This window comes from Haemorhous mexicanus, chromosome 6 (genome assembly GCF_027477595.1).
Source record: "Haemorhous mexicanus isolate bHaeMex1 chromosome 6, bHaeMex1.pri, whole genome shotgun sequence".
Taxonomy (NCBI): Eukaryota; Metazoa; Chordata; class Aves; order Passeriformes; family Fringillidae; genus Haemorhous; species Haemorhous mexicanus.
The window spans coordinates 32,801,817-32,828,946 of NC_082346.1; the positions used below are offsets into that span (position 1 = coordinate 32,801,817).

Consider the following 27,130-nt stretch of genomic DNA (forward strand, 5'->3'; position numbering starts at 1 on the left):
CAGGGGGGCTGGAACGAGGTATAACTGGAGAACTTGCCTTTCTTATTTTATTGCACACTTTTTGACAAGCTGAAGATACTACAAATCTACAACAGAGAAGACATGAATTACTTTTTTGGGTATTTTAATGACTTGCAAAGCAGTAATGGCTATTTTGTTACTACTCTCTATCCATACAAACATTCATATGCAGACATTTTACAAAATCTCATTACTTTGCAAAACTTCATATACTTTTCCTATGATGTCAGAAATACCAGGAAAACCAAAACCTAAGTCTGAAGCGTGGCTTATTTGCTTTAAAACATTTCTATACAAATATATGTATTACAAACTCCTAAAGAATTGGCTAAAGCCAAAACAGTGCATACAACCTACAATACTAAATTTTTACCCCGCTGTCAAATGTGTAGTTATCATCCTCTAAAATTTGTAAAATATAGGAATATCAATTAAATGTGCAAAACCTCCTGTATGTCAATAATCTCATCTTACATTTCCAGAGAAAAAGGCAGCACTTCCTCTTCTTCCCGAACATGAGATGCATCCATGCCTTAGAGCACAGGATATCTCAATAGATTTAATTTTAAACCCCAGTAATTAAATTTACTTTTCCTGAGGAAAGGCAACAATCGTGGTTGTCATTTTGTGTTAGTTATTAGTGTAACCTTAAGAATAACTTTCTTCATATTTGTCAAATGGAAGCATGAAATATTTTAATCAGAATGGTGAAAATTCTTACCAAAACCTGTAGGTCTTGGCTTCAGAGACAAGTTGGCTGGCTTATTTCTCCAGCCTTTTATAGTCCTTCCAGATGGAAGTATGACCCTCTAACATATCAACCACTCATCCCAGCTTTGTGTCATCTGCAAACCTGCTGCCAACATCCAGATTATCAACGAAGATGTTAAACAGGGCTGAAGCTAGTATCGACCCCTGGGGGCTCACTAGGTCACCAGCCTCCAGCTGGACTTTGGGCCACAGATCACTACTCTCTGCACCCAGCCATTCAGCCAGGAAGTTCCATATACTAAGGACAGCAGTTTCTGTGTTTCCATTTTAACTCTGGGTGAGGATTATACAATCTTCACATATCTTCTAAAAGCTCTTACTTTTTTTTTTTTTTTTAAAGAAACAAGCAAGACAAAATGGCTGTTGCCAAAAGAGATGTAAGAAATTTGTTCAAACTAATGTTCCCTAGGTGACTAAATGGAATACTGCTCCTGAAACAGAAGTCCAAAATCACTACTCCTAATCCATGATCAGCATATAAGAAAACTAACCTGAAATCTGTAAAAAAACAAAAACAAAGCTCTGTGTGGCACAGAAAGTGGTTTTGAAGCCTACTTTCTGAAAGATGCAATCTGAAACCATTGGCAAGCTACAGTGTGTTACATACCCATTGAGAAGGGTTATTCTTTAAGATTCTAAAGTTGAATTATTTTAAAAATCAGATGTAAGGACACTAAAGCAGTGCAGAAAGGGTTAAACTATCTCCCTGCTGGTAATTGAAAATCAAATAAAAAGGATAAAGGATTAATGACTTTATATGACCACCTACATAACATATTACAAACATATTTTAGTCATACTTTGAACTGGATGGAAAAAGCAAGACCTCCTCCAAAATCCAGCCAGACCACTGAAGCGGTGCTAAGCCAGAGCTGAACTGACAGGTCAGCTCTAGAACTGAACTACCACGTTAACAATGACATCAGCTACCTAGGCTGAAGGATGGGCAAAGCAACCCCGGGGTGTCTACAAATAAAAATCTAAATCTATCCAGCATGAATATTCAGTATTAGAAGACACTAATCAGATACCTGTTTTGAAGTGCTGTATTTTTCCCATCCAGCTATTTTCTTATGCAACAAGGCATTTCTCTTTGTGTTGCAGAAAACAGTATGTTTATCTCAGCCTTGTGATTTCAGTGGCACATCCATGCTTGGAAAGAACCACCTCTAATTATTATCCTATCCGTTTACAGAAGTTTAAAGGTTTCACAGCTACCAGCCTGTTTTCTTTGTTTTAAGTACAGAACCGTAAAGAAAAAACCCAACATATTTACTTCCTAAGCAGAGATTCAGAACTACCACGGTCTTGACACTTTTTGACACTCTTGGGGAGCTGCAAAGCCAGCCCTGTGCAGGACAAGCAGTTTGAAGCCCTTACAGCAGGCATGGCAGGCATTGCTATGGCAGCCAGCTGTGCACAGCCTCCCAGTGTTGCTGTGGCAGCCAGCTGTGCACAGCCTCCCAGTGTTGCTGTGGCAGCCAGCTGTGCACAGCCATCCAGCGCTGCTGTGGCAGCCAGCTGTGCACAACCATCCAGTGCTGCTGTGGCAGCCAGCTGTGCACAGCCTCCCAGTGTTCCTGTGGCAGCCAGCTGTGCACAGCCTCCCAGCATTCCTGTGCCAGCCAGCTGTGCACAGCCTCCCAGCGTTGCTGTGGCAGCCAGCTGTGCACAGCCATCCAGTGTTCCTGTGGCAGCCAGCTGTGCACAGCCTCCCAGTGTTGCTGTGCCAGCCAGCTGTGCACAGCCTCCCAGCATTGCTGTGGCAGCCAGCTGTGCACAGCCTCCCAGTGTTCCTGTGCCAGCCAGCTGTGCACAGCCTCCCAGTGTTGCCGTGGCAGCCAGCTGTGCACAGCCTCCCAGCGTTGCTGTGGCAGCCAGCTGTGCACAGCCTCCCAGCGTTGCTGTGGCAGCCAGCTGTGCACAGCCTCCCAGCTGATGCCCCTAAGCAGCAGGCAGCAGCTGCCAGAGGAAGCTCTCACTGGAGAGACACCACTCTGAGACCAAACCCAACAAAATCCTGCCATTAAGCAGCGCTAAAAGAAAATGCTAAGTCGAGGAGACAGCTTCTGGCTTTTCCCATTTATTTTTGGAGGGCTCCTCGGCCTCTAGGGCCAAAGGCAAGGTGATTGCAGCATTCTGTGAAGCGAGACACCCTGGGAAGCATGAAATCATTAAAACACTCCTTTAGACAGAAGGAGAAAAGATGAGTGAGTACAAATTCTAAGCTGAGAAAAACCCCTCTTTGTATAACATCGTGATTACTGTAACACCTAGTCACTTTCCCAGTCAATTCAGTAACAGTCTTCAGATTCTTCCCATTTTAATCCACATTTTCTTTTTTCCCCCCAGACATTATGTAGTTTTAAAGATTTCTTAAGATTACTTTGTTCCTTGTATTAACCCTACATTACAAAAAAAAAAAAACAAAAAAAAAAAAACCCACAAAAAACAAACAACAAACCAAAAAAACCAGAGAACCCAGATGTTCATATCTGCAGCTCTCATCTGAGATTCTGCTTCATAGCCTCGGATAAGCACTTGAGAAAAGGCTGTGTGTGATAAAATAGATTTTATCCTTGCTGTACACAATCCACTGTGGCAAAGGAACAGTTATCAACCATACACATCATCTCAAAACTTCAGCTGAGAAGCTAGGTATGCTGAGCTCATTCTGTCTGCATCTTCTAGTTGTTAAAGAGCCTTTTTTTTTTGAAGACTTGCGCAGAGAACAGACTGCAAAGAATGACTGACCCTCACAGCCTTCACTGCATTCTTAAAATGCTTTTAAGCAAACTTTCTTAAGGGCTTATATCTAACTTTTCCAGGCATTAATATTATTTAGCTAAAAGGCAATGAATTCCACAAAAGGCACACTGGTTGCCATGATTCAGCAGTTTGCCTAACAGTGTGCTGTGATAAACAACACTAACATGAGATTAAAAAAAAATAGAAATCACTATAGATTCACTATAGTGAATCACTAAGAAGTTGAAATACCTCCAACCTTGAACACTTGATGAGTTCTGTATGTAGAATTCAACCAATAGCACCTCCAGATGCAGGCTCCCAAAAGTTTTTGCTGCTGACAGCTTTTATATCATCATCTTGTATTCACTGTTTTAGACTGCTGCTGGTTTTCTCTAATCTGTTCTCTACCACAATGAATTTGCTGTTTTCTAAAAATGTGAGGTAAAGAAAGAGGGGAAAAAAACTGGAAACACTGAAACTGCTGCAGCACCAAAATTGTTGCATAACAGAAAAAAAAATGCCAGAGTAGGGCCTTGGGTTTGATAGCTGTGCTTCAAAAATGGCCTTAATAAATGATTTTTCAGGGATTCAAATATTGCTTCTGTACTGTTTGAAGAGCAGTAGTAGTCACAGTCGGACTTCAAATTCCCCAGAGCTTTCAGAAGCACAATTTCTCAAAAACAGCTTAGAAAATACAAGAAGGGATGCAGTTACTGCTTCTGTGGATCAATGTACATGTAATGAAAGCATCACGACCCTCCTTAAGCTACATGTTTACAGACAGGATCTTAGCTAAGGATCAGACACTACAATAAAATTAATTGAGCGAGCCCCATCATACAGTCAGTGACCTGGTACTCTTTGTTTTGGACTGAGCTGCCAAAGCTGCAGAGTTTTGATTAAATCTGTATAATGTTAGAAATAACACCTATACCTGGCAGATGGCTCGAAGCCTTTGGCATCTGTTCATAGCTGTAACTGAGTAGCAGCAAGGGAAAGCTACCACTGAAGGGCCAACAGAGGCTTTTTCATCCTCTTACCCACAAATGTCTAATCCACAGCAAAATCAGAATCTCAAACTGCATTAGAATTGGCTAGCTGCACCAAGATTTTCACTTGGAAAGCTGTCACCAGGCCTTTTTTCTGCACTTACTCCTCCTCAGAAGAGATCATCCTCCTGCCCATGCCAAGCAGTGTGTTGGGAGCTCCCTGGAAGACACTGTGCTGGAGGATTTAGGGATCCTGAGCTGGCAGGGCACACCCTGCTGGGCCTTGTACTTAGAAGCCCAAATGCTGGCACGAGCAGTGCTGCAGGGAACCTGCTGGCGTGCCCCAGGTGGCACTGCTGGATGACATGACAGAAATGCCATGCCAGCTTCTTAGGAAAAGTGACTGCTTGTTACACAAAATAAAAGGCACTGTATAGGGAAGAGGAACCTATCCACAGACAGCACCTACACAGCCTGCTGTGGGAAAACCCACCCGGGCTCCATCTGAGGCTGAGTGATCAAGAGGTTCCCAGTCTCTGAAGCGACACAAGGTTTAATTGCTGTGATTCTCTTTTTATTCTTCCCTATTAATAAGGCTACTGTATCATGCTGTTCATTGGCCAGTCTTTCTTAGTGAGGTCCAAATAGAACATCTACAACATCTCCCTCCCTCCCATAGTGCAGAATTAACACAAAAAGTGAACAAAAAGAAAAACAGCTGAGCTATATGGCCCCTATGTCATCTGTTTTATTTTCATTACCCTTTTTTTCCCCACTCTGCATTCACTTTACAATTTTTGGACTATCAAATTCATATACAGCTATGAATGCAACTTTAGATATGCTATATAAATACAAAATTTATAAAAGTGATACAGTTTAATATATGTATATACAGTTTAATAGATCATTGTTTGGATCCTCCTGTTATTATGGAAAAAAAAATTACAATTCTAACAATAAATATAATGAAGTTGGAAATAGCACTTAGTATTATCACTCTATAATAATAGGGTATTGAGTTACATGCTCTTTAAAACCATTAGAAATACAATAAAATTATGTTTTGCTAAAAGAGAGACTTACAATGATACACAACTACTGATTAAATCTAAGTCCAAAGTCATCACCCAACAATTGAAAAAGTATACATTCTGCCAAGACATGTAGACTATGACCAACAAAAGGGTAAATCCAAGACAGCACTGTAAGACTTCAGCCAAAATTCCAACAGACGCTCTGTTCTCTTCCTGTAAAGTCACATGTTGCAAACGACTACTTTCAATATCAAATGTCAACAACATTTTGAGAGTAATCTGAAAAATATGTTAAATTCTGAAATCAAAGTGTTTATTAAATCCTGTGCAACTAACTGTAGACAACTGGCTATTACAAGCAATTTTAATTTTCTTAATAATGCTCATCAGAAGACCCAGAACATCTACTACTATGGCAAAAAATCTAAAATAGTCATGGAAGGGAGACATTAGCATCTTTGCTTAATTATTAGCAAAAAATGGATACAGGATATAGGCTCTTCAAAAGTTAAGCTGCAAATGCCAACACTGTGAATTCAAACCTGACAAATGTGGTATCTGCAACCATAACTATGATTACAACCTGTGTCATGAAAAACACTGAAACACAATTTCCAGTACAATAATGAATGGTTACATAGCTAATAAACTGGTAAAGGGGTAAAGAAAGTAAAAAGAAGGCAGCAAGCTAGTTTCTAAAAAAACCCACCAATAAGAACAGAGAGAGATAGAGGAGAGTCAGGAAAAAGTAGTACAAAGTGGGTAAATCAACCACCAGAGGCTGTTTTTGCAGAGAAAACTCTCCCTTCTAAAGCTCTTCATCTTAAAATAACAGCAGAGCTGGCTTTCTCACTTCTGTATGAATGACAACATTTATAATCTTAATTTACATGAATTATCTTACCAAAGGCAATGGCAACTGCTCTCTTCTCTCTGTAAGACAACTCACAAAGTCTGGTATTATATGTTATATTTATGATTACTCAGAAAGGGACTAAGCATTCACACAGGCACACATTCACCAGTGCCCTAGAAATTACCATACTGCACCTCCGTGGTATATTTCTCTTCTAATTTTACAGTCCTTATTTCTTAGAACCTGGCAGGGAAAAAGGGGTAGATGTTTCCAGTCTCTCACTTGGTTCCAGTCAGTGGGCACATCACAGGCACACCACTGCATGACCTGCTCCCACCCATGCAGCAGGTATTGTCCTCAGCCAGAAATCCTGAATGACAGAGCGACTTCAGAGCATTCAGGCAGAGCCTGAAATAACAGCAACACACCATTGTTCTTCAAGCACGACTAAAGTAACACATGATTGGTTCAGAAGCAGAAGTTAACTTGATTTAAGGTGAAGTGTAAATGTAAAACAGAATAATAGATAAATCATAAGGAAAAATGAATTCTGACTGCGTTGATAGTCATCTGGTAAAACCTGAATGCAGCAGAAAGTAAGTTATTGATATGCAGTAATGCTGGCCAAAAAGTACAATAAATACTGCAGGTAAAGTCAATCCTGCCCCTTTGTTTTGAAAAAGAAGAAAAAGTCTCTTTCAGGTATTCAATTCCTTCCTTGTCCCCCACCTAGCCACTGTCAATTGCTTCTTCTTCTGGTACTTTCTTGCCTAAGAGAGATCATAAAGAGAGCAAAGGAATGAACACATTTGGACCCCCTCGGCAAAGAACCAGTCAAAATCCTGCCTGTGCCAGTAAAGCTGCCTGCTGCAGCGTGCCTGCCCGGCCACAGCCTGTGCCCCCAGGTGAGACAGGCTGCTTTGCATTAGCTACAGCACAGCAGCCCAGCAGGCAGCCTGCCACACACCAGGCCAGTGACACAGCCCCACGGCACTTCATTATTCACACCTGCCACTCCTCATCCTCCTGGTTTGCTTGGTAATTACAAACACATCTTAGAGTTTGAGCCCTTTGGGCTTTACAAGTTCTTTTTTTTTCTTCATAATATTAACTAGAAATATTCTAACTTTATAGATCCCCCTGCACACAGCTCCAGACTTAGGTAGTTGGAGAACATTCCAGTATTTCAACAGTTTATTGCACTGAGTATAACACCTGACATCCAGCATATGGGATAGTAACACAGCCAGGAAAAAATCCCTAAATTAATCCAATATTTAATAAACTTATTATCCTAAATTAATTTAAAATGATACAGTATCTGTCTTACAGTTTTTAATCTTTCCATATAAGCCTCAACAACTAATCAATCAGGAAAGAAATTTATCAGACCCAAATATTGGCCCACATTGCATAATGTCCAAAATCCAATGCAATCAGTGTCTCTACAACACATAGAATGCAAAGAAAGTACCTGTGCAATTGTTTTAGCTGCACTGTAGTTTTCAGCGTTTCATAATGAAAATGTTTCCATTTATAACCTTCAGTCTTTATATTCATATGCTAATAGCAAAGTCTACCTCAATTTTGTCTTTGAAAAGAGAACAGTAAGATTCAATTCACTACAATCTTTTGACTAGAGATACTCATCTCCTAAAAAATAAGACCAGCAGATAAGCAATTAAGAGGTAAGCTTTTGAAGAGTAACAGTTATTAAAGTTAACAGATAGCAAAGGTTAAAAACAAGCAGTCTACAAATCAAACTAAGAAAAGCATGGTTACTGCTCTCAGAAAAAGAATTATTTATTCCAGATTTATTGTAAATACTGTTTAGGAAGCACATGTTTGTAATACACCAATTTGAAACACTGTTTGCAGCACAAATTTGTTTCCAATTTCAGTATTTGCAATATATCTTTATTATTAAAAAGGGATGCTGTTCCCAGCAGAGTGTTTGTAAGCACTGGCAAAAATTCTCTGTAGAAATGAGAGAAAAAAACAAGAAGCAGTGTTCAATTTACAGAATTAATATATAAAATGGAGATAAAATTTATTTCCAGTCACAGCAATCTTATGTGCTAACTTAATATGTACTTAGTTAAAAATCATGCCTGCTTCTCATAGCCTTGTCCATAATGATGTATCAGATGATTTCAAATTTAATTTAAAACTCAGATTTAAAGAAAAGAAATAACCATTTAAAATGACACTTTCATATAAGACTTAAAATTTTTAACAGGTAGACAAAGATCATATAAGAATGAAAGTTCAATGCAGAAATACATCACAGAAAACCCCAATCCAAACAATCCTCCTCCAACATAAAGCTTTTTCAGTTCCCACTGTAGGATACTCCACAACTGCATAACCACAGGTATATCCTAAACTTTGAGCAATATAGATGCATTATGGAGAAAGGAAATCCAAGAGCAATAGACATTCTAAACATTTTTTTCATTTCAATGGTAGCAGTAAACAAATGTCACTGCAAGTCCTTTACTCACAAGCTCATACACATCACTGTGAATTCCAGCAATCCAGTTTTCTGAGTGCTCAGTGAAACAGTGCAACAAACAAACTTGATTTTTATTAAATTAACACAAGTTTTCCAATCTTTGACAGAATTCATCTTTTTGATTTACACTACAGGACTAACTTGAAAAACATAAGGAGCCTTTGCAGTATTTTGAAAAACACTTCTGCAAAAGCAAGACACATAAAAGTACTAATGCATACATCTCTGTCTCTCTTACACAAAAACTACTTCATTATACATGGCAGTGATTTTCCAAGAAATAACAGGAAGGGAAAATTATTCCAGATATGTATTACATGACTAGAAGTCATCCCAAAAGACAGACTACAGTTACGAGAGCTATATTAGGAAAGCAAAAATGAGATCTTCTTGCTGACCTTAAAAATATAAAATGTTCCTACAGTTTAACAGAATTGATAAAGTTCACATCTTCCAGTTACTCATCTCATTCATCCTCTTAATCTTTGCTTGCCACAGATTTTTTTTTTTTTTTTGGTGTGTGTATGGTAGTAGCCACAATGTGATAGCATTTTCCAGACATTCAAGAAGGGATGGCCCATGCCCCAGGGAGCTTAGACAGGCAGGCAAATAGACAGAAGTCAGGAAAAACAAAATTAACAAGTCAAGCTAAACATCTACATTTGCTACTGGTATCACAAGAAAATTAACCTGTGAGCTGTGAAGGTGACAAGCTGAAAGGATGATGTCTGGAGGAGAACAACCAGCAGATGAATTCTTCTAGATTGTGCCATGCACTGATGCTGCAGAGCAGAGAGCAAAACTGAGTCTGAAAAAAGCTGACAAGCAAGTAGGAAGCTTGGCAAGAGAAGCATGAGCAGAAAGTGATAGTTGTATACTGTCTTTCATGTTCTAGTTTACCTTTTGTCACTTCCTAGCTTCTAAGTAATTCCTTAAATAAAGCCCTAGTAGTATAATAAATCTAAATCATTTGGGTTCTGTCAACATTCTTGAAACAGCAGCTCCTTATACCTCAACCACACAAAAACGGCTATTTCAAAAGAAAGGCCATTCTGTTTCCTTCATTGAGGATATCCTCAGAGGATGTGGTGGACTTAAAATGCAGTCCTTGCTGTGAGACTGGAAATCCAAATTAAATTTGCATCTTATTTTTCGGAACTATTTTTTTCAAATTTAATAGGTTGAGTGTTGTACAAACATTGTTATATAATTCTACATATGATGCAACACATTGGTTTTCACAAGGCAAAACAATGTTCCAAGACCCTCAGAAAACTAGCAGAAGGGAGCTGCATGAATACCAGGTTTGTGCCACAAGTATAGACTCCCTGTTTCTGTCCTTAATTTTTCCTTCTTAGTTGCCAATGAATCATGAATAAAGTCTGCTAACACTTTTTTGGTAAGTTTTTTTTTTAATAAATATTTAGGGGTAAGAACAAGGCTCTGATCCAAAAATCTCTAAAAGCTGTTCAGATTTCCATAGTATTAAAAATGCTGTCATATCAACTTCCTGCTTGAATGAATTACAGATATTATATGAGAGAATCACAGAATGTCTGGGGCTGGAAGGGACCTCTGGACACCACCTGACCCATTCCCGCAGCCTCAAGCTGGACCACCTACAACCCAGAACCATGCCCACACCCCTTCTGATTCTCTCCAAGGATGAAAAGCTCCATGGGCAACCTGTGCTGGTGCTCAGTGTCCCTTATAGTAAAAAAGTGTTTCCTGATGTCCAGAGGGAACCTCCTGTGTTACAGTTTGTGCCAATTGCCTCTGGTCCCATCACTGGGCAGTGGTGTGAGAAGTCAGACTTGGAATTCTTTGCACAGTTCCTTCCAATATTTATAAAAATTGAGCCATCTCTTCTCCAGGCCATAAAGTCCAGCTCTCAGCCTTTCCTCACTAAAGTGATGCTCAAGATCTATAACCATCTTTGTGACCCTTTGTTGGGCTCTCTCCACGCCAGGTTCCCCACATCTCTCTTCTACTGGGGAGCCCAGAAGTGGAAACTGCACACCAAGTGTGGCCTCCCCAGTGCTGAGTAGAAGGGATGGATGATCTCCCTCAACCTGCTGGCAATACTTTGCCCAGTACAGCTCAGGCACCCCTCATCTTTGTCACAGGGCTGCACTGCTGGCTTATTTCACCTTGGTGTCTACCAGGACCTTCATGTCCTTTCTGCAAAGCTGCTTTCCAGTTGCCTATGGTTGTTCTTCCCCAGCTGGAGGATTTTGCACTTCCCCACGCTGAATTTCATGACATTCCTGTGTGCCCCACTGTGTGCAGTACAACCCTCTGGTATACCAACTACTCCTCCCAGTTCTGTGTCTGCTGCAAACTTGCTGAGGGTACACCCTGCTCCCTTCTCCAGGTCCTTAATGAAGATATTAAACAGGACTGGACTCCTGGGATACACTGGCCTCCAACTAGACTTTGTGCCACTAATCACTGGCTGTTCTACCAGTTTGAAACCCAGTCACTAAATCACAGAAGTTTATCACTGGTCAAGCATTACTTCCCCTTGGTGAATCCACACTGACTGCTCCTTACAACCTTCTTATCCTTCATACACCTGGAAATTTCAACTAAAGTCTCTTTGCAGACTCCCTTCAAGAAGGTCAATCCAGCTGGAACACTAATGTACACTAGATAGCTGTGAAGCCTTGAGAGCAGCCAAGCGAGAGAGGTGTCATGCATTGGGATGCAGTGAGCAATCCTAACTGCATGCTCTGAATTTCAAAGGGTGATACTTCACAACAGATAATTGGGCTGTAATATTTGTTCAAATCTGACCAAAGTTACAATTATAGACTTCTAACCAAGATTAGAAGCAAGCAGGTATGTCCATATTCAAAAAAATCCATTTTTCAAAGGCAATGAGCTAACAAGAACCGATGCTAGGAAAAAACACGTCTCTTCATAAAAGAGAAGTGAGATCCTTTATGGAAACTTAGGCCTCTTGCTGGCTGTACCTTAGCTCTCCTGTAGTGGCTTAAAAGACATCTCCCTGTTTTCTGCCATGGCTTCCCACATCCTCCTATTTCTATTCTATCTACCTTCAATTAAAGCTTTCCCAGCAGAGATCATTTGCCATGAAAGTTCATTTTTGATCTTAACTTGAACCACTAGGTGCTGCTGCAACACAGTCAATAAATATTTACAGCATAAACTGTCCCATAAAATTATTTGGGATTTACACTTTATGTGACAAAACTGACCCTAAGACACTATATGAGAACTCTTAGTGCTGTCATCCTTTTGCCATGGTGCAACAGAAAATGAGCAGTTTCCAGTCTGGGAACTGGTCTTCTGTTTTTCTTGGACTCCAAACTTTATTCACTGATCTGGGATTCAAAAGCAACACATGAAAATCAAGCATAGATCAATCTGTCTGCCACTGTGCTCTCCTTCTAAGCTAAGTGTATAATGGCCAGAAATACTTGAAAAGCTCACTCTCATAAGTGAAGTTTCCAGCAGAGCATGAAGCAAGTAACATGCTGAATATTGCTAGTCAAGGTAAAACACTGGCAGCCTGGTCATCAGCCAGGACCTTTCCTTTGGAACTCCAATCTCCAAGAAACCCTGGTGATCTAACTCTTCCCTAACACAACATTTATCAGCATTACTAGCTTATCACAGCTTGCAGGACAAGGAGACCCAGAATGAAGAATTCTATTTGCATTCCCTCAGGCTGTATCAGGTTTCTCTGGTTGTTAGCAAGTTTAAAAATCTAATAAATGAAGAAGGGGTTGCCAGTACCAGAACGGTCTGCCCAAGAAATTGATGCAATTTGACAGAAATGTTATACACTAATCTATCAGGCATGTAAATATGACATTCTATGTACTGAGTAACACGATCACCTCTTTTTAGAATGACAAACACAACGCCACCACTAACTATAAGAGCTCTTGGCTTAAAAATCACATATATTTCTAATGTTTTAAGTAGTTATCTGAGAGTATATAAGCAGTGTAAAGAAAAGGTCTGTCATACTCTAGCACAGTCACCAGTGTTAAATTTGTTTTATTGTCAAATTTTGATTGAACCACTAGACATTCAGGATGAAACAGTTAGAGAACTTTACTGTGGATGAGAGTACTCCTAATTTACTTGTAACATCATGGACTAAATTAACTTTTTTTTTGGGGAGGGTTTAAACTTTTCACTGCTGCTATCAAGACACTCAAAATCATTCTATAAGCAAAGGGAAAACAATAGTGGATTATGCTTTGAAATCTCTTACATCCCAGTGAAAAAGTGCACAGCAAACAATCATGCTGTCAACCCCCCTGCCAGTTTCCCTACAAGAAAGGTGAGGTTGGAAAACCACATAGCTTTGAGTTCAGGTGTTAGCTGAGACATGACCAGGAATATAGGCTGTGTCCAGAATGGATTAAGAACAGCCCTGCTGAGAAGGACTTGGGGGTACTGGTGGGTGAGAGCTGGACATGAGCCAGCCATGGGCACTCCCAGCCCAGAGAGCCAGACGTGTCCTGGGCTGCATCCAGAGCAGTGTGGGCAGCAGGGCCAGGGAGGGGATTCTGCCCCTCTGCTCTGCCCAGACCCCACCTGCAGAGCTGCATCAGCTCTGGGGATCCAGCACAGGCAGGACATGGAGCTGCTGGAGTGAGACCAGAGGAGGGCCACAAAGATTAGAGGGATGGAGCACCTCTCCTATGAAGACAGGCTGAGAGAGTTGGAGCTGTTCAGTCTGGAGAACAGAAGGCTCTGGGGACCTTACAGCACTTTCCAGTACTTAAAGGGGGCTACAGGAGACACAGAGAGAGACTTTTACAAGAGTGTGTAGTGACAGAACAAGGAGAAATGGCTTCAAAGTGCAAGGGTATGTCTAGATTAGATATTAGGAAGAAATTCTTTACTGTGAGGGTGGTGAGGCATGGGAACAGGTTGCCCAGAGAAGCTGTGGTGCCCCATCCCTGAGGGCGTTCAAGTCCAGGCTGGATGAGGGCTTTGAGCAACCTGGCCCAGTGGAAGGTGTCCTTGGCCAAGGCAGGGAGGTTGAAATGAGATGACCTTTAAGGACCCATCCAAGGCAAACCATTCTGGAATTCTGTCATCTTTCCTGCTTTCAGTGTAAATTATTCTGCACAGGAAGAGTTGAAGTCAGCTGTCATTTCTGATCCTATATCAATTTTTATCATCTTGTTGACAATTTCTTGATACCATCTGAACCATTTGGCCCCATGATTCAATTCCTCTGTCTACAGGGATGCATTGACTATTCTGAAGAATCTGATCCACAGCTTTCTTCCCAGAATAGACAGGGAAGAGTTGTTTAAGCAGTGATAAATGTAGACCAAGCAAATTTTAAATTTTCCCCTGCATCCTCAGTTTGGGTCTTATGGCTGCTGAAGGACAAAGGATTTCAATGGAGATACCTACCCAGAGTCCTGAGATAAATTATTTCAATGGCCAATAAACCTAAGTCTTCTGTATTTCATTCCTGAAAGAGATTTATCTGGCATTTGCTTATGTAGACTCCTGATCCACAGTGAATATCTTCTAAAGAAATCCTGGAAAGGAATCTGGAAATACTGATCCAGGAGGACCTGATTACCATGCTCAGTGTAATTGCCAAGTGTCTGATTTTAGATTTGGAGTTAGGCTCTTTTCCTTCCAAGACTCTGGGACAAAATGAACAGTGTTGACCTGAAGCAGACTATTTCTCAAGGCTTTAAAAAAAGGCTTATCACAGCCTAATTTTTTAAGTTTATTTTTTCTTACTCACATCACACTGACAATCTACAATTATGTCACAATCAACACTTACTCACTTCTCAAACGCACTCTTCTTCTCTGCCATTTCCAGTTGCTTGAAGAAATTTATTGCAACATTTTTCTAGATATCAAGTACATTAACCTGGAGTGTGCATTCCAACACCTTAACCTTTTATGTCAGTCCAGCAAGACTCATGCTCTTCTACACAATATTTTCCTCTATATCAGTGGTGTTTTCCAGCTATTTTTGTCCCAATGACAACGCCATTATTATGCAGACCTAGAAGGACAGGACATCCTCCCAATGTTCCAACCTCTTCTATTTGTGTCATATTTAAGTACTTTCTACACAGCAGGATAAACATATAAACACAATCATACAAACTTTAAGTTCTGTGCTTAACCAATATAAAGACACTATAACCAAGGCATGCTGTAGGATAAGGACCAGTGGCTTACACCTGAAAATTTAACTAAGTTCCCATGTACTACCATTACTAATTGTTTGACGGAAGATCAGGCACATTAAATCTAGATTTCACTTTGCAGGAAAAAGAAATTAGGAAAAGAAAGCTTACCCTTAGTGAAACCTAGTTGTCAGTGCTGAATTTCATGCTTCTTTATGTTTGCCTCTCTATTTTGAAATATTCTTTCATTAATATTTCAATATTACTGCCCTTTAGTTAAACTAAAATGCATGGTAATTCCACCCCTAGCTAAAGGCATGCATAAAAATTTATTATTTTGTAGTTATATGGCTATGTGCCCAACTTATTAAAAATCCCCACTACTTACCTACAAGACTGAATGCATAAAAAAGATTCTTTCTCTACTCCACTTCAAAAGAAACTCCTGAGATAAAATTTACATGCTTATGCTGCAGACTGCAATCATTTGGATCTTAAGTGTGTCTTTCATCATCTTATTTTTGCCTAAAACAGTAAGTTTCTAAATGTGAATCAACATCACGTAAATAGTGCAGAAGAGCTCTCCTGGATGAGAGAAGAATTTGCTTCCTTGAAGCATTTATTTCTATCCTTGCCACCAACTTGCTATGAATCACTGGGCCAAGTCCTTTCACGTGTGGTGTGTGACAAGGGTCTCCCCCTGTAAACCATTCCTAAGTGGCCATGCCCTTTCAGCAGCTACAGTCATCAAGAAGAAATCACTGAAGAAATGAAATACCTTACTAATATTAAGAATTTAGAAAACTAGGCATTCTCTAAGCAAACAAAATAATAGGAGGTTTTTGACCACAAAAACTTGAAATCTCCACTTCTGTGTTTGCCACTTGTGGAAAGGAGTAATACTTCCCTATATCAGAGATGACAAATAAATTCCACTTTCAGACAAACTGATATGCTGAGATGAAAAATTACAGAAAACCTGCCAGCAAAACTTGTTTCTTTTTAACATCATCTGTGAATGATGAAGGCTTATTGCTCACAAAAAATGATCATGTTATAAAGAAATGCATAGCTACTCATCTACAGAATTGATGAAGTTCACCAGGAAGGGAAAACAATTACAATTACAGACTACCATGATATTCAACCTTAAGGAGACAGGCATTTTAAATACAGACTCATTGAATTCCATGTGATGAGGTTTAAAGCTACAACATTTAACATAGCTTTTAAATGCATAATTAAAGGCTGAATAAGGCTTCTAGATTCAGTAATACATGATGGAAGTGCACACACACTGTGTGCACTTCCATCATGTATTACTGAATCTAGAAGCCTTATTACACTTATGCTAAGTTTTATAGTATAATTTTGTTTTTTCTCCAATTAAGAAGATACACCTTGCATTGTCTTTTGAGATTATAAATACCAAGAAATCCAAAGAAGCCTTGCTGGTTTTAACTTACATCCCTCTGGGTAAATATATTTCTGGCATGGTTCATCGTTTTACTTTTATGGATACTCCTTTTAAGATCTTCTATGGCAAAAATCATATTCATTTTGCCCTGATGAAAATTTTAATTGAATATTCAATTACACACATGTTAGAACTGTATGCTGCTTTAATAATCAATTATCATGACTTTTGGAGAGGCAGGAGAATAAGACTGGGTAGCCTTAGTTCAAAAATACCTGTTTGCAGTTTACAATAGACAGCTGAATGAATAGGAAAGTGGAAAACAAAAGACTAAAGTAAAAAGAGTTGCTAAACACCTGTTATCTATCACCATACTATTATTTTACCCATATGTCTACACACCTCTTAAAATGATTATTGGAAATATTCATTTCCTGGAGTAAAAATTTTCTAAGTACATTTCCATGTCTTGAAAGAAATGTTCATATTAAAAGAAAATAATTTAAAACTCTTCTTACAAACAGGCAAAAACATATTCCCTATTATCTGCCTAAACCCCTAACGGTTCCCCTCTTTTCCTAAGAGAAACCACCAGGATTGTTTGTCCGCAGAGAACTCTCCTTATCAGCTCCATCACTCTCACTAGCAACTTAGTGCATCTCTACTTTCATCTCATGCCTACATCCCTGCAGATCAGGACTGCAAAGGCAAACACTGCAAGAACAGTGCAGCAGTTTTGTATCAGGGACTGCAGGAGGATTTCCCACTAACAAACATATTGCCCTGTCTGAAAACAGCCTAAATACAAATCGAAGTAAAACATTTACTTGCAATATTCCAAATAAATCATCCCCAATCCCATGGGTTACAAAGAATGATTAACAGAAATTTTAGAAAGATGCTCACATCTCCGAGCTAACTAAGGCAAGATTTAAGACTGTTCCTAATCTTAAAGCAAATCTCCTTCTTTGCACAATGAGTCAGATGCTGAGATGTTTCCCATCCATGGAGCTAATGAGTCCTTCCTAGGTAAGAATTGCAGCCCTACATTAGCTGAAGATTTGACAGATTGTGATAAACACACGTCAGTTTGTCTTCTTTTTTATTTGGATTAAAGCCCTCATTTTCTTTGTCCCAGCAAGATTGCTGACCACCAGCTTTTTTAAAATGCAGTTTCAAAACACTTCTCCTGGATTACTTGGTGATTCTACCATTCTGGAAAGAATAATTACCATTTGGAAGCCTAGGTGCAATTGCCTTCTGTCGCGACAGCTGCCAGAGCCTTTTAAGAAATATCTTGACATCCAGCTAGATGAAGCTATAAGCAAACAGTGGCTTTGCATTGAAAGAAAACAGTTTTCTTTCCTACAGTGGGCAACATTCAAAACTTGGTGCAAAGTATTTGCATGAGACAATTCCTAAAATTTGACACATTTCATGTTTGTGCTTCATATAAAATCTTGCACATCACATAAATTAAGGGACACCCTTTATACAACCTACAGGTGGGATTAATACATGCAGTTATCACTGGATTTTAATTTTGGCTAATTACCAGGAAAATCCATAACTTTCGACTGATAAAACAAAAATAGGCCTGAGATGATGAACACACATTAATATCTACCTTTGAAAGAAGGAGAAAGTGCTCAAAATGTCTTTCAACTGTTAGCATGTTTTCAAAATGCTTTACTAAAAGTAAATAAATCATCAGAGGTCCACATGAGAGCACACTCACTGAGAACCTAAAACTTTATTCAGTAGTTCTGAACAGTCCCAGATATAAAACTTGCTATGACCAGTTACTGAGTCTTCAAAAATGCAAGAGAAAAATATCTCAGCCAGCTTAGACATCTCCATTGGCTAAAAGGTAAACATTCTTCTAACATAGACTATGTGCTCTGCACTAATAAAATGCTAAGAAAGCATTATTTTATTAAGAATTTTGCTATTATTATGGAAGAAGCCAAATATCAATCTCTACAATTAAAAATAACATAATTATTACGTTATTATTTCAAAACATTTCCAACCTGCAAACCATTACTCCAAAACACAATGGGTATTGAAAAACTGACACTTTGAGATGGTAAATAAGATTTTTTTCAACCATATAAAAGGCCAGTACTTACAAAATCGTGCCTTTTTAAAAATCCTGGTCACTTCAAAAGGAATTTTTTTCAAAAAATTAATAAATTTGTAAAAGCAAATTTCAAAACACCACACATGCTACTACAAAACCAGTTCTTGGCAACACCAGAATTCTCTGAAGGAGGTGGCTAAGAATGGAGAGTCTTTAGAGAGGAAGAAGTATAAATAAGCAATAACTTTCTCTAAGGGAGCACTACCACAAAGTCATTCATCTTCAAAAAGCTTTGCAAAGTTTCTTCAGCTAAAAGAGGTATGAAAAAGCAATAGCCAAGCCAGAAGTAAATATTCCTGAATGGCAAGATCCTGTTTCCATTTTCCTTGCATAGGTTTGCTTCCATGGAGCAATGGCTTCATAAGCAAATCCTCCCTGCACTGTCTAACATGCTATATACACTGCACATGTGTAACACTGTCCCCCTCAGTCTGTGAGACAGAAACAAATTACTGCATCCTGTTAAGTGAAAACCATCACTTAGGAGAAAATACTGGGGTTTTTACCTCCTGGGAAAAATCCTGGGTTTTTTACAGCTTTCTAGTTATGGGATAGCTGAAACAGACATGAACTCATTTGGTAACTTGGACAAATTTTCTTTAAAATCATATTTAAAAAGTTGTAGTTTTAAATATGTAACAGAGGTAAATAGTAAATAATTTTAAATATGTAACAGAGGTAAGAAAATGGCAAGATCAGACTGAATTATCTCTGCAGATTGTCAGGTTAAAAAAAATTAGATGACTCCACCCGCCATCCCCTCATCAATACTTTTTACACTGAAGAAGGATGGGAGTGCAGGCTGTGTGTACACTGTGTTTGCTGACTAGAAGAAACAGAAGGCCACTGCCTTTTCATGTTTCTTATCCAATAAGAGTACTTCAGAATAATGGAAGTAAGACTTGTCTGCAAAGGGTTCAGCTATGTTCACAGCTTTATTTATTTGTTTGGGGTGGGGAGAGGGAAGAAAGAGTCTACAAACAAATTAACTTCTCTAAATAGTATTTTATTCTTTCTTGAACAGTTCTTCAATAGAAGAGACTTTCCTATCTGTTCTAGCACAAAGGCTTTGCCTCACCAACAGCATCACATCTTCCTAGCTTCCAGTCTTCTCAATATGAAAGACAAAACCAATAACCAGACCTCTAGCAAAATTTCATTGTTAAAAAACTTACCATGATTACAGAAGAATCACTAAGATCCTTAAGAAGGACTTATTGAAGCTGAATGACAATATTATATTTTTGTAATTTACTGAATGTTTAAAAGTGAGATGCACAAAAAAACCCAAATATAAAAACCACACAGACTCAAAAATTCTCATACTCTTCTAGAGCACATCATACATGCAAATAATTGATTAAACCAATTTCAAACTCAGCCAACTCAGTTAATTTAAGAAACAGGAAAAGAAATGAGATGTGAGTTTTGATAAAGCAGCTAACATTTGCTTCAGGAATGGCTAAACTATATGGAAAGGAAAAAAATTAACTTCATTCCTCAAAATAGCCTGCTGCTATCAGACAGGTAGATCTTAATGAACAACACATAAAGCCTTCTAGATGGAAGGAATGCAGGATTTTATGAAAAAGTAGTATCTTTCCCTCTACCACCTTTAATTCATGAAAATTGGAAAGGATATGTATGCTGCAGAGGGATACTGACTTTACAGGTTGATAAATTATTTTTAAAACAAAAGGAAAAGTACTGTCTTGTCAGTAACTAACTATTAACTATTTTATTGTGTTTTTACAAATTGGACATGCTTTTTACTAAATCTGTATGATTATAATGAGCTTTCCGCTGATCTAACTATAGCTTTATGTCAAATTTAGTTTTAGCTACCTTAAACTACTAGATTTAGGGTGTGATCCCACTCTTGAATCACCCAAGCAGAGTTAGATAGCAAATTTCTTTCCAAGTTTAAGTTAACAAAAATAGCACATCAACTACACGCAACTGTTTCTCCTGGGTAGGTCAAGCCTTAAAGGACAAAGCAGGAAAAGTGAAAGATGGATTTCAAACAAAAAACTGAATTATTTGGAGCATATTTCAAGAAGATTCAAGTTTCACTTCAAATGAAGGTGTATCTTCACTTGCAAATTGGCTTTCCTTTTTACATTCATCCTCTTTTATCACAGCTTGTTCTTGCTTTTCAAATGCTTGGCCATTGTAAACCAGACATTATTTGTGGGAGCACAGCAAAAGCATACAAATTATTTACTTCTGATGGACACCAGCTATCTTGAAACAAGTGCCTTGTTCTTGTACCTTGTTACCCCAGACACAAAACAGTAATGGTTTGCTTCTAAATTTAAAAATGTTGCATTTTTAACACTGCACGCATAGAAAACCTTGTGGGAAATAGCATTGACAAAAAAAATCCCCATAAGTGATCAGGAGGATGTGAAGTGGCTCCCTAGCTAATCCTGCATGTGATGCCTTGGTTTGCTCTCACAGTGCTGTAACTGAACAGGATGAAGGATTGTTACCTACGGGATGAATGGGGGGAAACCAAAACCAATTGCAGTTGCTAAATGAACTGTACTGAGAATACTGTAACAATGACAGCAGCAACTTTTTTCTTCTTTAACATCAGATCAAGAGCATTCCACAACATGAATGCCACTGCTGTTCCCCACATATTTAAGTAATCTTACATTAAGAACAAAAGAATGATTGTGCTGTGCTAGAAAAATGTTTATTGAGCTCTGGCTCTCTTACAGTGGCAAACAGTAGACATGTCAGTAATATTAAGCCCAGCATGCAGTGATATTGCTAAGGAACACTATGTCAGGACCCAGTTTTTCAGAGCCCCCCAAAGACCTGAAGTATTTATCCTTATCTTCTCCAGTGAATGTTTCTTTCATCAAGTTCTTAAACATAAAACACTTAGTATCCACAGGACCATACCACAAGAAGCTACATTCTGTGTTATATGCCAAGAACCATCTCCATGTGTTTGAGTACAACTAAGCTAAAATCTCCTTTTATTTGATGGTCCCTACTTCTTGCAGTAGAAGTTGGGCAGAGCAATGCCCTTTCCAACCCATGGCACAGTTCCATTACAGCCAGGTCATAGCAGAGCACGTCAGGATCAATCACAATCCAGTGGTCTGTATCTCACCCAGCTGGCCTTCACCATGGCCAGGCACTCCATGAAGGAGTGTCTTCATTTGCACATGCTTCCCATGATGCTGATGCAAGGAGCTCTTTAATAGGCAATTATGAAAAACACTGGAAAGCAAAAAAAAAAAAAAAAAAAAAAAAACCCAACAACTATGGAGCTAGTACTGACTAATGTTCTTGAGCAGAGGGTTTTTAAAATTTATTTTAATGCTCTATGAACAATCATATAATTTGCAGAAGGGGTTGCAGAACCCATTCTTAAAGCTGGGGCTCCAGCACTAGAAGTAGCAGCAAGATCACTTTCCTGCATCACTGAAAAATCATCAGGAAACAGTATAGCAAATTGACAGCCTGTAACAAAATGATTATAGTCCAAGGGAGCCAGGAGAGTACAATTAGTATGCATGGTTTTTAATGCTGAACTAAAAGAATAATTATTTAAACACTAGAAATTTAAATTCCTTTTATTGATTTATTCAAAATAAAGCTTGTATCTTCTGTGATGTAAGAGAGGAAATTCTCACCTAGGAGTCCCAAACATGCTTTAAATTCTACAAAAAAAGAGACCAAATGCATCAGGAGGAAGACTGTCTTCAGGGAAATCTAGAGGGTAATTAATCCTCGAAATCCATGATATGAAAAAGCAGAAACTTCATGAGACTCCAGATATGTAGCGGGCTAGGAACCATGGTTAGGGTTCCTACTGAAAATTTCAAGGCAAAGCAACATGGATCACCGATGAAGCAGCATGTCTTAAAATGCTTTCTCCTTTGAGTTATCTACACTAGGAATTTACTCTTGCTAACAGCATCATTAAGGAAAGAACTGCAGGTGAGAAACCACTAGGTGAACAAACTCTGACACAAGGTTACATTCAGTCCACATGTTCTGTAATCAATTTCACCACATCACTTCCAAGCAGCAAAGCTAAACGAATCATATGAAGCAAACACACAACACAAAGCCTCTTTGCTCCCCAGAAGGAAACCAGTCCATTCCATACAATATTTCAAAGGAATTAACATTTTTCTCAGCCCTTCCAATACTTGTCTCCATCCAGTGAAAAATGCTAGCTTACAGAGACAGGGAAAATAAATCCAAAATTATCCCTGTTTGAATTGTAAAGTCAGGAAGAAAACTAGAGGAAGTATTTGACATCACCCAACAAAATCAGAAGTTTTCACTTAAACCAAAGCAGTATTCTGAGATTCAGATATTTAAGCAAATTTTAAGGAGGAATTTTAAAAAACCAGTGCAGTGACTAGATTTTCTTTCCATGCATAACTTTTCAGCAGATAAAATGTACTACAAGTGCTTGAGAGAATGTGACAGTTGAGTAGTAAAAAACCAGTAAGGTGGCACAAACAACATCAGAAGCAGTATCAGAGAAGCATCAGAATAAATTACAATGGAAGGAGGTATGAACCACAACTTCACCATGAAAAAATATGTACAAGAGATGATTTTGCTTATACAGTGATATGTTTCAGCAATGTTTGCTCTCCTCAACATAAAACTTTTGAAAGTCCGATTATCTTTTTTGTCTAGATATTATGAAAAGTATAATAATTATTTAGAAATAGTCTGCTTTTATTTTGATTTCTGATTAAGTAACTTGAAACTTTTTGTAAAAATTTTAGTGAAACTGGCCATCAGTCAGGCCGAGCAACAGTAACCTAATTTAAATTATCTAGCCTCTCACCCATCAAGACCTTAAGCATGTGTTTAAAATGATGACGAGACAGCCACAAAGATATTACAGACACTGGCTTTAGTTTAGACAAATGAGTCAGTTCACCACTAGTAAAGTATTTTAAGAACTGGTAGTATAAAGATAATAGTTACAGATATTTATATGAACATCCTTCCTGTTATTGTCTAAGACCAGACCTTGTGAAGAAGAAAAAAAAAAAAAAGAAAAATACAAGAAGTAAAAGACATAAAAGACAACAACAAATCACCCAAGGATTTTAAGGAGAAGAGTAACAAAGGCATATGAAACACAACAGAAAAGCAGAAAATTATCACAAGATACAGAGAGCTCAAGGACAAGAAAGGGGTGAAATTTCACAGAGTAAAGGACAGCATTTTCAAGCTAATTGTTTGCAGAATTGCTTTTAGAATTCGCAATGCTTAAGCAACTGTTAGTGACATTTTTCAGGACTGATTTTTGATTAGTTTTTTTGATTAGCTAAAGGAATTAAGAAAATTCCTCTTTCACCTAAAGAAGTGGTACAGTACATTTGGGAATATTTTTTTCTGGTTTAAGTGTTTTACGAAGACTGCTTTTACCATCAAGAGCTACTAAATGCATATGAAAGACTCTTGCCTTTACTAACAAGGCAGATAGAGCATCTGCTGCTACAACAGAGATTGCTTTCCCTGCAGTGAAATTTTAAAGATTTCTTCTTCAAAAACAACAAGATGACTAATTAGGAAACTTCTCAGTACAAATGCTAAACAGAAAATGTTTATGCTCTTACAATGGTTAACACTTCACTCCCAATAGGGTGTAAAAAAACCCCCAAAAAATCCTTTACAAAACCAAAACTCAACCAAAAATCTGTTTAGCAAATGCAAGAGGAATCTTCTCTGCTGTGATTTTTAGCAACTAAGTTACACAACAAATGCATACTGGAGTTTAGTTCCAGGCCCTGAACAGAACAGAACATTGTTGGAGAGAGGCAGCTGTTCAACATGACAGCTACCACAAGACCCAAAGCAAGGCAATGAGCTACAGTACGACACATGACGAGGAGGCACACAATGCTCACTGAAAACACATGCAAAAAACTTGGACACTGACTCGACCTGGAATCAAATTGAGATGAAATCCACTCTAAAAATAGACAGGAATACACAATTTGTGACTCTCTCCATTTGTTACTCTAAAGAATCTGATAAAAAAACCCTCTGAACTGTGATGGCAGGACCACAAGCCAGTCAACACTTCAAGATATAACTTTAAGAATTTTCTCCTTAAAATGAGAAAAAAAAGACCATTGCAAGAGGTCTGCATCTCTACAGCTTTCCTTTTTGAAGGAAATAAAACTATAGCAAGGAAGCTTTGAAATAATGAAACTCAGATCTGCTGGATAAAACATATTAAAAGCAGAGGATTTGAAAACAAACTCATAGCCTGTGCCTTTGAGGGGATGGGAGCTTCCTTTCAGATTTCCTCTCAGTTTGGCAACTGTCATCCACTTTCTGGACTGAAACAAGCATCGTGCAGTTCTTTGAGCTGTTCTGGAAATTCATCACATCTTAGCAGCCAAGCAAAGATTTGAGGTATTTTTCTGAGTCACACAGCTCACTCATTAGAGTGCAACTGTTCATTGCAATAAACAAATTGCTGTCAGCATTCTCAGATCTCCTGCAGCAAGCAAGTATGCAAGCATCCCACACATTGCTGGATTCTGAGCTGCACATTTATGAGGTTATCTTTTCATTTCAATCTAGCACAGCAAGACCCACTTCAATTCCATGACTAGCCAGATGGGGCACTTAAGGACTTAAAAACAAACTATTTCAGTAATGAATAAAAACATACACACACAGCATCTCCCCACCGTCAGCAAATTCCGTCTAGGCATGAGGAGAGTCAAAACAAATGAGAATGTAATTATTTCTTAACTTTTGTAAGCTACTATTAATGGAATAATGCATTACAATAGAGATCATAAACTTTAATGAGGCATAAACACTGTTCACATAATATGCAGAACAGCAATATTTACTTCATCATTATTCTTTTCATGAGATGTTGGTAACTTAACACTTGTGCCCATAAACTTCTTACTCAGAATTCACAGTTCACAGCACTAAAGTATCAATTGTTCTCTCCACTACAAAACAAATTTATTAGCAGAACTCAAATACCACAAAAAGCTTTCCAGAGTTGCTGATAAGATTCAAAATAAATAAATAAAAAAATACCTTTGATCTCCACTGTTGTTAGAGTCAACCAAATGTCACCATAAAACAGTGCTGCAGTTAACAGATACTAGAACTCTTACAATTCTCAATGCAATACTGAACTGTTTTCCAAATGTCAATTTTGACTAGGGGAAAAAAAGAAAAGAACACAAGGAATTTCCTTCTCTCTTAATGGGAATGATACTGTACCAAAACTCAGTAATTTACAAATCCAAACCAATACAATATAAAAACACAGTGTTGTTTGTTGTAAAACAGTATACTAAATTGTCCCCAGTAAGAGAATCACTAGTTAAGACTGCATTTTTTGAAAACTCTATTATTCCTTCTACCAGTTCTTTGTGATACAATCTGCGGGCTTTACTGACCAACAGTTTTGCTGAAAATCCCCCAAAAATATAAGTTGTGCCTAATATCCAATGCACTTTGTACAGGATCAAAACAGCTATATTTCACAAATGAACGCTCTGAGATGGTCAATTTTCATTTCAAGCACAAAAGCACACCTGCTAAATTGAACAAGTCTGCAAACCAATAGGCTTGCTTTTTAAATTCTGAAAGAATTTTTAATTTTTAGAATTCAGGTACCATTTGTGAGCCTAGGCATGGAGGCAAATGATACAGTCAAAGGAAAGATAGATTTTTTTTTCTTCTTTAAAAATCAGCTTGCACTAGGGCTAAAAGTCAGTTCATTTTTTGGCTATCACCACGTACCCCCCCCCCACCCCCCCAAATATCAGAAAAGCCTTACTCACCAGTCTTTCTGAAATAAAGCAACTAATACCATGCATTTCTTAAGATAAAATGATGAAATACCATTTACAAGTGATACTTATTATCTAAATTATCATTATTCTTACTGGAATCACCTTCTCTTTGACCTTACTATTGTTATATATGATTGAGAAGTCTGCCTTCCTGCACTTTTCCTTATGAAGTACATAAAAACAAGAAGAGAGCATATCTGGAAGGCACATTCACTGACAGCCTGGAGTTGTGAATAAAACATTGAATTATGGGGTACAGAGGAAACATTTCTGTTACCATTCAGTCCTTAACTCTTGCAACTACACATATTCTTTAAATTATTTTCTTTGGTCATTGTTTACTGCAGATATTGTGTATTTTATTTAAAATACTGCACAAGCAAGAAGGTTCTGTTCTTACTGTGTCTTGGTGGCCAACTTTGGCTAAATTCCAGCCTCCCCAATAGGAACTGGGCCTGGTAAGCTCTGCAGGACCTTCTCAGCAGGGCAGGAGAGCTCAGAGGCAGCTAAAGGGAGAGTGTACATGCCTGTGGGGAGCTGAGCTGGTGTCTGTAGCAGGTACACAGACTGGAAGACTTGCAAGAAAAGGCTGTTGAGGAATAGCCAAGAAGCACCGTGAAATAAAGTGCTTGTGCAACCATAGCCT

General features: G+C 38.4%; 1 protein-coding gene across 20 annotated transcripts in view; it reads right to left on the bottom strand.

The window, feature by feature from the left end:
* The window catches only part of GPHN (gephyrin), a 271,793-nt gene that overhangs the window by 200,670 nt on the left and 43,993 nt on the right, over positions 1-27,130 (bottom strand). The gene's annotated exons all lie outside the window — the stretch shown is intronic.